At 42.6% G+C, this 10,109-nt stretch overlaps 1 protein-coding gene across 4 annotated transcripts in view; it reads left to right on the top strand.

Moving 5' to 3' along the window:
• Nucleotides 1-10,109, top strand: part of USP8 (ubiquitin specific peptidase 8) — a 61,685-nt gene that overhangs the window by 2,439 nt on the left and 49,137 nt on the right. The window contains exon 2 of one of the 4 annotated variants that reach the window (XM_005863947.2): nucleotides 9,004-9,039. The exons of the other annotated variants lie outside the window; for them this stretch is intronic. The gene's annotated coding sequence lies outside the window, so the exon portion shown is untranslated. The remainder of the gene's footprint in view (nucleotides 1-9,003; nucleotides 9,040-10,109) is intronic. 4 annotated transcript variants of the gene reach the window in all.

Below are 10,109 nucleotides of genomic sequence, written 5' to 3'. Positions count from 1 at the left end.
CTCTTAAGTAAAAAAAATTTTTGTGTGTAATTATTTTGTTAGAAAAGCAAGCAACAAGTTATAGACTGCCTCAAAAACACACTTAGGACAATGAAACAAGGACGGGTGTAGAAGAAGCAACAGGAGGGCCTAGGCTGGGTTGCTTTGTCTCACTGGGAAGTCAGAGAAAAAGGGGCCTTGGAGACATGTTCAGGGGGTTGGCCTGGGATGAGCTGCCACTGCCCATTGCTCCCCTAGTTCTAGCATTATATTTTATTATAAATTTTTATAAATGAAAATACTTATTTTGGTGGACATGAAAGGAAAATACTAGTAAAATCCATTAAATATGAGTTGCTAATCCTATATAATCCTCTATAATAAAACGGTAATATGCAAATTGACCGTCACACACTCGCACAAGATGGCCGCCCCCATGTGGCCACAAGATGGCCAACAGGGGAGGACAGTTGTGGGCGATCAGGTAAGCAGGGGAGGGAGGGCAGTTGGAGGAGACCAGGCCTGCAGGGGAGGGCAGTTAGGGGCAACCAGGCCAGCAGGGGAAGACAGTTGGGGGCGACCAGGCCTGCAGGGGAGGGCAGTTAGGGGCAACCAGGCTGGCAAGGGAGGGCAGTTGGGGGGGACCAGGCCTGCAGGGGAGGGCAGTTAGGGGCTACCAGGCCTGCAAGGGAGGGTAGTTGGGGGCAACCAGGCCGGTAGGGGAGGTCACTTGGAGGGGGGGGTACCATGCTGGCAGGGGAGGGCAGTTAGGGGCAAATAAGCCGGCAGGGGAGGGCAGTTGGGTGCGATCGGGCCAGCCAGGTAGGGCGGTTGGGGGCGATCGGGCCGGCAGGCGAGGGCAGTTGGGGGTGATCGGGCTGGCAGGGGAGCAGTTAGGCATCAATCAGGCTGGCAGGGGAGCAGTTAGGGGCAATCAAGCAGGCAGGCAGGCAGGCGAGTGGTTGGGAGCCAGCAGTCCCAGATTGTGAGAAGGATTTCTGTCGGTCGTCAGACATCCCCCGAGGGGTCCCAGATTGGAGAGGGTGCAGGCTGGGCTGAGGGACCCCCCCCCCCCCATCGCACGAATTTTATGCACCGGGCCTCTAGTATTACAAATAAGAAAGACTTATTAGTTCTTCAAATCTTGGTTATTGTTCCAGTTACCTATTGCTCTATAACAAATTGTTTTAACACAAAATGGCTTAAGACTACAATTTATTTTCCCTTGTTTCTCTGGACTGACTGGACTCAGCTGGTTGGTTCTTGCTTGGGGTTTCATGCACTTGTAGTCATCTGAAATCTCCACTGGGCTGGACATCCAAGATAGTTCATTTGCATAAATGACAGTTAATGTTGGCTGGGAGTTAGCTGGAGATGCCAACTGGAGTGCCTGCATGTAGACTCTTCATGTGGCTCAGATTTCTCACGATTATGGAGGCTGAGTTCCAAGAGCAAATGATTGAAGAGAAAGGAAGTGAAAGCTGTCTCTTAAAGCCTGAAAGCAGAAATTGGTACAGCATTACTTCCAACATTCTCTATTGGTCAGAGCGGTCAGAGCCCTCCTCCCATTGGATGATAGATCCCTATCTTTTGAAGGAAAGAATTTGTGAATTGGAAGAAGTGCTCCCCCCCCCCCCCCCCCACCCCAAGCTACAATAGAATTTCCCCTTCCTTTTGACTCTCCAGGGACTGGAGTCACATATTAGTTTATAGTGTAACAATTAATTGTTGGCTTATTATTTAATGAGTATTGGTTTGGTTTTGGTAATTAGACTAAGTTAGATATTTGTGATCAGAAGGTAGATGGTGGTACTCTTTATCCCCTAGAGCAGCGGTTCTCAACCTGTGGGTCTCGACCCCTTTGGGGGTCAAACGACCCTTTCACAGGGGTTGCCTAAGACCATCGGAAAACACATATATAATTACATATTGTTTTTGTGATTAATCACTATGCTTTAATTATGTTCAATTTGTGATAATGATATTGGTGGTCACCACAACATGAGGAACTGTATTAAAGGGTTGCAGCATTAGGAAGGTTGAGAACCACTGCCCTAGAGCAATGTTACTCAAACTAGCCAGTCTCTGTAACAGGCTTGCAGCTTGAGCTAGAATATAATCACTGCTTTCTTCATAGAGAAAGTCACTACTATGAAAAGTTCAGTGTGTTTAATTGATTTACATCTGTCATAAGCTTTGTATTTTATCACAGACTTAACAAAAAGTTTCCCAACCTGCACTAGCCTATGGACCACACAGAACTTTCATACTTTTCAGTGTGACCTATTGTATTAAGAAATACATTTTACTTTAAAAAAATTATTGATTTGAGAGAGAAATTTGTTCCATTTATGTATGTATTCATTGATTGATTTTTTAAAATATATTTTTATTAATTTCAGAGAGGAAGGGAGAGGGGAGAGAGGGGGGGGGGAGAGAGAGAGAGAGAGAGAGAGAGAGAGAAACAGAAACATCAATGATGAGATAGAGTCATTGATCGGCTGCCTCCTGCATGCCCCACACTGGGGATTGAGCCCACAACCTGGGCATGTGACCTGACTGAGAATAGAACCGTGACCTCCTGGTTCATAAGTCGATGCTCAACAACTGAGCCACGCAAGCTGGACCATTGATTGATTCTTGTATGTGTCCTGACCTGGGATCAAACCCACAACCTTGGCGCACTGGGACGATGCTGTGACCAACTAAATTACCTGGCCACAGCCAAGAAATGCATTTTACATTTCAACTCAGTGCTCTATATAAGCATACATACATGCATATAACCAAAAATAAAGTTTCATGAAATAGTTCTTTACTGTGTGTAACATGCTCTCACATTTTCTCTTCAGTTTTATATTTTTAAAAGCTGGTTGTGACCGAAATGGATTTTAAAAACACTGCTCTCATTTAGTACAGTGCTGGACACATAGTAGATACTCAGAAAATAACCAGAAATTTTAGCAGTGACATTTCTTGAAAAGGTTGAGCCTTCTTAATACTTTAGAATTGCTTTAAAAAAAAAAGATTATTTCATCAATATTCACGGTATGTGTGGCATTTTAACTAGAATGAATATAAAATGGATTATATGAAATTTAAGACAGTCAGAACATATAATGGATACTTGTGCTGTTGACGGGCAACGGTGAGGTGAGATGATGGGTGGCAAGGAAGACAAACTTTGCTTTTCTTCCAGCGTTGCCAGGGATCTCCACAGTGGCTGGCGTTAAACCCTAGTGAAGATATCAAGACCAGTTTAAATGACCACAAACCTCAGTCTTCACATTTGTAGTCTTTACTCTGTGGTTCAAGTCATCTAATCTCTACTCTTTCTCTTTGGAAGGATCAGAAGGATGTCAAAAAGAGATGGATATATGTGTCTTCCATTTTCTCCCCACTTGTTCACTCATTTTCAGCACTCCCTGGGTTTTACTTTTGGAGCATTGCTATTTAACAAAAGCTGGATTTCTTAATCTTTTTTTAAAATATATTTTTATTGATTTCAGAGAGGAAGGGAAAGGGGGAGAAGAGAGAGAAACATCAATGATGAGAGAGAATCATTGATCAGCTGCCTCCTACATGCTCCACACTGGGGATCGAGCCCACAATCTGGGCATGTGCCCTTGACTGGAATCAAACCCAGGACCCTCAGGGCACAGGCCAGTGCTCTAACCCGCTGAGCACACTGGCTAGGGCTATGCTGTATTTTTTAACACCAATCACCTTTTTTTTAAAAAGTCCTCACCGAAGGATATGTTTTTACTGATGTTAGAGAGAAACATTAATGTGAGAGAGAAACATCGATCAGTTGCCTCCCATATGTACCCTGACCAGCGGGTTGAACCCACAACCTAGGTATGTGCCCTGACTGGGAATAGAACCTACAACCTTTTTGGTAGATGGGACGATGTTCCAACTAACTGACCCACCCACCCGGGGCAACACCAGGCATCTTATTTGACAATATAGCTTATACTAGAGGTCCTCTTGAAATCCGGGACCCCTCGGGGGATGTCGGACTGCCAGTTTCGACCCAATCCCTACAGGCCAGGCTGAGGGACCCCACCAGTGGATGAATCTGTGCACTGGGCTTCTAGTATGCATATAAGATCTTTGGTTAACCTCTTCTCCCCTCTCTCCTCTTCCCTTTTGAGAGTCATCAGTCTGTTTCATGTTTCCATGCCTGTGTGTTCAGTGCACGTCATAGCTACTGGTCGAATGGTGGTTTAGGCTTTTACTAGTGTATATATAGACTAGAGGCCCGGTGCACAAATTAGTGCACAGGTAGGGTCCTGGTGGCCTCCCCCCCCCCATGGGAGCCAATCCGATGCGGGGAGGGGAGGTTGGCTGGCCAGGCCCGCCCTCGATCGGGGTGGGGGACTCTGCCCCCAATCAGGGTTGGGGGGCGGTCAGGGTCTGGGCCATTGGGGGGAAGGGGCCGTGGGCGGTTGGCCGGCAGCAGTGGGCATCATAGCAACCAGTGGTTCCAGCATTCCGGTCGCTTGGCTTTTATATCTATCTATCTATCTATCTATCTATCTATCTATCTATCTATCTATCCATCCATCCATATATATATACATATACATACATACATACATATACACACACACACACATACATACACATATATATATATTTAATTTTATGAATGAAAGTAGAAACAAATGTAGTTCTTTGGTGACTACTTATTTCAGCTGTTCTCAAGAATTAAATAAGGACAGAAAAGGTAACTTTTAAAAAGTGCAATCTTTCTCGTAGAAACCCTCACTAAAAACTTAGATGTCATCATAATCCTATTCCTGTACTTTGCCTCCATGTGTCTAGTCATTTGCCAAGTCCTGTCATTCTACCTTTGCAGTTCCTGTCATTCTACCTTTGCAGTGTCTGTTGTATCTGCCTCTTTTATTCCATCTCTGTTGCCCTAGTTCTGACCTTCATCATCTTTCCTTAAGATCATTCTGATAGGTAACCAGAGTGTTCCTTTTCCCAGTCTTTTAAAGCCTTTGTACTGTTGTCAATTTGGATCACATAACTCCATTGTTAGAACCCTGCTATGGCTCTGTTACTTTTAGAAAATAAAATAATAAATGCTTTATTGTGACATTCAAGGCCTTCCATTTTCTGTTCCTAGACTATTTTTTTCAGGTTTAGTGTCTAATAGATCCTTGTTCATTCTCTGTACTCACTAGTTCCTAAAGATGTTCTTTACTTTTTTTACTTTTCCTCATACTGTTCTTAATCTCTGTCAAAAACCTTCTCCCACCAAGATTCACATAAATGTTATCTCTTCCCATGATGCCTCCCAGGATCCCACTTACTTAGTCATACTTAATCTTCTTAATTTTCCCATTGTACATTATTTGTATCTCTTTATAGTTTGACATCATACTATATTGTATTACCATTGCTTACAATTTTCTGTCACATTGGTTTTTTTAAACTTTGTGAGGAAGCAGATCACATCTGATCTTTGAGTTCCTAGAAACACAGTGTCTTCCATACAGCAGAATATCTGTGAATGATAGAATACAGCAAAATACTGTTCAATGTAGTTTGTTTTTAAACTTTATACAAATGGTGCCATGTAATATGTATTTCTTTTATTTAACTTTGAAATAGCTAATGATTTATGATTTTAAGTTGCCTAGGTAGCATAGATAGTTTTAATGTTCTTTGTCTTTTAAAGATCCAAACTTTAAAGGTAATCATGAGAAACAGATTCAACTGAGAACGTATTTTAGACCTTCATTTTAGAAGGTTCAAATCAATAGCTTTCTTTTCCTAGCCAGGAAACCTAATTGTCATGATCAACAAAATAGACTCCGCCCGACTTTTTTTTTTTTTAAATCCTCACCTGAGGATATGCTTATTGATTTTAGAGAGAGGGAAAGGGGGAGAGAGATACCAATCAGCTACCTCCCTTACGTGCCCCGACCAGGGATCAAACCCACAACCTTTCAATATAGGGATGATGCTTCACCCAACTGAGCCACATTGGCCAGGGCTCTATCTGACTTTTTGAACATACCGGTGCATTCTGTGGTTAGACCAGTAGTAGTTATGACCTAGATAGAGAATGGAATTGGAAAAAAGATACTATCAGACAGATACTTGGTTACTCTGCTTAACTCTGGCTTTAGTTTTTATCTTAGTACACTTAGTAATGTCACTAATAAAAAATGATTGTTGTTTTTGGGAATTACATTTCAAGAGCTGGCCTGTGTCAGGGGAGCAAATGTTGCCTTCTGTGGTTGAGTAAGCTGAGCTAGTTGGGAAGAAAAAAGTCAGGGATAACTCTTGTTACTGGTCTCTTCTTACTGTCTTCTGGACCTCATTAATAGTCAAGCTCCAGTGTCCCCTGCCCTCTGCCACAGTGATGTCTGTGATGGTACCACTAAGACCTCAGGTTTCCTTGAGCACCTTCCTGAAAAGTTAGTTCTTTTTTTTTTTTTTTAATCCTCACCCAAGGATATTTTTCCATTGATTTTTAGAGAGAGTGGAAGGGAGAGGGAGAGACAAAGAGAGAGAAACATCAATGTGAGAGAGACACATCAATTGGTTGCCTCCTGCTCATGCCCCGACCAGGGCCAGGGATGAAGTCTACAACCAAGGTACATGCCCTTGACCAGAATTGAGCATGGGACCCTTCAGTCCTTGGGCTGACTCTATCCACTGAGCTCAACCAGCTAAGATAAAAAGCTAGTAGTTTCTTGATCTTTCTTTCTCTCAGTCAAAAGTATTACTCCTCAACTGCTACTTATGTTTCAGAAATCATGTTTTGGAATACCATTCCATCCAATTCCATCATTCTCTCTTTTTTTGCCAATTTTTAAAAAGTTATCTACAACCTACTTCCATTTCTTCATTCCTCAGTGTTCGTGCTCTTGCTTCCACTCACACTCCTGTACAGAAGCTGTACTCCACAAGGTTTTACATATATATATGTATGTCTGTGTATGTGTGTATATATATATATACACACACACACACATACACACACATACATATATATATACACACACGCACACACTGAGTGGCCAGATTATTATGACCACCTGACATTGGTTGGCAAATTAGCTATAATTTCGCGCTGAAGTTGCTAGAGGGCCAGACCATTATAAATAGGAAAGCAGGTTGTTTACCACGACAGTAGAAGTGATTTTTTTCTGAAGATATGGGTAAACATTGTGATTTAACAGCCTTGGAACATGGGATATATTTGAACGTGAGTGGCCAGATTATTATGACCATCCCATCAGTACTTCATTGGGCCACCTTTTGCCGAGGAATCTGACACCATGTCTGATGAATAGCACTGTCCAGTTCTGTGAGATTTGATGGTTGTGGAACCAGCTGCCTGATGGCTCTTTTAACTTCGTCCCACAAATGCTCAATTGGATTGAGATCTGGTGATTGTGGGGGCCACCTAAGCAAGGTAAAGTCTCCCTCATGTTCTTGAAACCACTCCTGCACAATACGAGCACCGTGGCATGGCGCATTGTCTTGTTGGAAGAAGCCATCTCCATTGGGATACGCCATCAACATGATAGGATGAACTTGATCAGCAACGATACTTAGGTATGTTGTGCTATTCAGACGTTGTTCCACATGAATTAAAGGGCCCAAATCATGCCAGGAAAACATGCCCCAAACCATAACACTGCTCCCACCAGCTTGAAGGGTTGTACTCATGCATATGGGGTGCATGCTTTCATGCTGTTTCCGCCAAATTCTCACTCTGCCATCTGCATGATGCAACTGGAAACGTGATTCATCGGACCACATGATTTTTTTCCAATGCTCGACTTCCAATCCTTGTATTCCTGTGCGAATTGGAGACATTTTATCTTGGTAACTGCAGACAGAATAGGCCTTCGGCTTCCATATCCCATACGATGCAGTATACGACTAATTTGCCTACAAATGTCAGATGGTCATAATAATCTGGCCACTCACGTTCAAATATATCCCACGTTCAAAGGTTGTTAAATCACATTGTTTACCCATATCTTCAGAAAAAAATCACTTATGTTGTGGTAAACAACCTGCTTCCCTATTTATAATGGTCTGGCCCTCTAGCAATTTCAGCGTGAAATTATAGCTAATTTGCCTACAAACGTCAGGTGGTCATAATAATCTGGCCACTCATTGTGCGAGTGTGTGTGTTTTTGTGTGTGTGTATGTGTATTAGGCTCTTCCAATATTCCAAATATTTTTTTAAATCAGTATTTAACAAACACATATTTTGTGTTTGCTTGTTTCACCTGTAACATTTTTTTAAAATATATTTTTATTGATTTTTAGAGAGAAACATCAATGTTTATATACAGTTGCATATTTTTATTCATACTTGCATTGTTATGCTCATAACTTTTCTTTAAAATTTTTTATAAAATACTAGAGGCCTGGTGCACGAAATTTGTGCATGGGGGGGGGGTGTCCCTCAGCCCAGCCTGCACCCTCTCCAATCTGGGACCCCTGGAGGATGTCCAGCTGCCCATTTAGGCCCGATCCCACTAAACGGGCAGTCGGACATCCCTCTCACAATCCAAGACTGCTGGCTCCCAACCGCTCGCCTGCTTGCCTGATTGCCCCTAACTGCTTCTGCCTGCCAGCCTGATCGACGCCTAACTGCTCCCCTGCCAGCCCGATTGCTCCTAAATGCCCTCCCCTGCAGGCCTGATCACCCGCAACTGCCCTCCCCTGCAGGTCTGGTCCCCCCCAACTGCCCTCCCCTGCTGGCCATCTTGTGTCCACATGGGGGCGGCCATCTTATGTGTTGGAGTGACGATCAGTTATTTGCATATTACCTCTTTATTATATGGGATGTTAAGTACATTACATAATTCTTTTATATGCTAAAAGCATGATAATAAAATGATCACCTGTCAATGTACCACCCAACTTGAGAAATAAAATCTTCCTGATACTGCTGATATTCCTTGTGTATGCCTCTGATTATATCTTCTGCCTTCTCAGAAGTAGAATTTGATTATCATTTCCTGTTTTTCTTTATAGGTTTACCTCATTTATATGAACAATAAACTGTTCAAGGTAGTTTGTTTTTATGCTTTATACAAATGGTGTCATGTAATATGTATTCCTTTTTATTTTAAAGTATATGTCTATTCATTTTTCAAAATATGTTTTTATTCGTTTTGAGAGAGGAAAGGAGAGAAAGAGACATCATCAATCGGCTGCCTCCTGCACACCTCCTGGTGGGGATCGAGTCCACAACCTGGACATGTGCCCTGACCAGGAATTGAACCCACAACCTCCTGGTGCATAGGTCAATACTCAACCAGTGAGCCCCACCAGTTTTGCGTGTATTCTTTTTGTATTCAGCATTAGAAGGATAGGCAGGAGGTGAGGAGATGGTGTGTGTGGGAAGGTAGGGTATGTTCTCTGGCTAAACTGTTCATCATGGGAGGTCAGGGACCATCCTATATAATCAAAGCCTAATATACAAATCAACCGAACGGCAAAACAACTGGTGGAACAACCAGTCACCGTGATGCGCACTAACCACCAAGATGCTCAACACAGGAGCTGCCCCCAGCCTTGTGGCCCCAGGCCCGCCAAGGCAGGTGCCTACAGGGGCCCCCCAATCGCCCCGCTGGTTTGCCCCGCAGAGGAAGGTGACCCGCAGTGGGGATGAGGCCAACCTGGAGCGGGATGGTGCTGAGCTCATTGTTTTTAAATTCATAGATCTGATGCTACTAATTAAAGTGTTTGGTTAAAAGTGTTTGTAGATACATAGAGCAAATCAAAATGGAAAAAATAGAGAATCATAAAAATGTGACTTTAGAGAAAGATATAGATAGCTAGGTTTGCTAAATCAGTGGATTAATGGCACAGGGTTAGAAGGAATGAGTATCAAGAAATCAGAAAATATTACTATTTAATGTAAATGTGACTAGAATCAAAATAGATTGGGCTGCTTTTGGAGTTTCACATAGGTGAACAGAAGCTGTTTCTCCCTACTGTTGTACTTTACTCAGCTTTTTAGAATTAGATGTTCATTGATGTCCATTCTTCTAATAATAGTGAACTGATAGAATGAAGAGCATTAAAACAGTGGAAATAAGTGGTAAAAAAAAAAAAAAAAAAAAAGTCGTGCCCTG

This window comes from Myotis brandtii, unplaced genomic scaffold, assembly GCF_000412655.1.
Source record: "Myotis brandtii unplaced genomic scaffold, ASM41265v1 scaffold182, whole genome shotgun sequence".
NCBI classification, from domain to species: domain Eukaryota; kingdom Metazoa; phylum Chordata; class Mammalia; order Chiroptera; family Vespertilionidae; genus Myotis; species Myotis brandtii.
This window is presented reverse-complemented; position numbering and strand designations above follow the sequence as displayed.